Here is a 1,458-nt window from a genome sequence, read left to right on the forward strand (position 1 = left end):
TTAACTAAACTAGCATTATCATGATCTAAGTTAACTAAACTAGCATTATCATGATCTAAGTTAACTAAACTAGCATTATCATGATCTAAGTTAACTAAACTAGCATTATCATGATCTAAGTTAACTAAACTAGCATTATCATGATCTAAGTTAACTAAACTAGCATTATCATGATTAGTGTTATCGTGATCTAAGTTATTGACATTAACTAGATTATTGCAGAATTCCCATTATGCTTGATCTAGTAGCCGACGGGCTTCTCTCAAGCGTAGGCCGCGTAGTCGCCTGGCTGCACGGGAAGGGCGTGCGCGTTGTCGATCACTCACTACGATTAATTGTCATAATTTAATGTCAGGCTCTGCTTAACAATGGGAAGAAAAATAAAAAGAGTGAAGCTCGCGTATTAAGCGAGCTTAATTAACTTCCAAATAAGGGGTAGAGAGTTCATCGAAGAAATCGATGAACGTGGAAGGATAAGGATGATAGGTGAATTATGGAATCAACATTGAGAGTGCAGAGACTGAGAGGGGTTAATGTTTCTACAAAGAGTGATCTGATTTAATTCGCGAGGTTAATAATTTAAAGATAATAACTTACTGCTGTTTAGCAGCTTCCTGAGACTTCGCAATGATTGGTGGTCCGAATTTGGTGGATGTCGTGTGGTGGATTGGACCCCGAAGTGGCCTCGGTTGGATGTCTCCACTCAAAACTTTTTGCGGCGACTAGGATCACTGATCGCGCCGATTTCATTGCGATCTGGTCGCGGACCGACGATAACTTTGACTGACTTTTTCTAAGTTCGATTAGCGGACCGGCAGAGGTTCGCTCTGAGTAAGGAGTTTTGAAAAACTGTGTTCTGTTCGCGAAGGCCCTCCTTTTATATTCGCTAGTTAGGAGTGCCGTGTGCAGGTCTAGTGTGTGGGATTAGGCTTATCTAAGATTAAGTTTAAGGGTATCGGTTGTGAAAAGGGATACTGGGATATGTGTCTTAGATGATTCTTCGTCATCGACCAGTTGCCGGATGTTCGACAGTCATAGAGCCACACTTGTCATATATTAAGGACAACCGCTGTTTCGGTTATAATCCTTAACGACTATGCCCGAGTGGATAAAAAAAGGGGCGAACGTTAATCGGCTCGCAGCTATCGAAACTTCCTATGACAAAAAATACAGTTGGTCTACTAGTGTTACTTATTAATGACCCTTATGGTGATGACGAAGGTTCGAAGAAAAGAACAGTGGAGTCTGGACGTAACATGATTGTTTCCGGTTTGTAACTGCGTTCCATAATAGCTTGTGCTAAATTTCCTGTCAGTACTGCCGGTGCTTGCCGCTTTTCACTAGGCGGAGTACGCTGCATTTCTACGACCGTGTTATTTCTGTAGTTTTCCTCAGGATCAAAAATGCTACTGTCGTATGATGTAAGGGAGTATTCCCGTCTGAGTGTGACTCTACTAG

This window comes from Trachymyrmex cornetzi, unplaced genomic scaffold, assembly GCF_001594075.2.
Source record: "Trachymyrmex cornetzi isolate Tcor2-1 unplaced genomic scaffold, Tcor1.1 scaffold263, whole genome shotgun sequence".
NCBI classification, from domain to species: domain Eukaryota; kingdom Metazoa; phylum Arthropoda; class Insecta; order Hymenoptera; family Formicidae; genus Trachymyrmex; species Trachymyrmex cornetzi.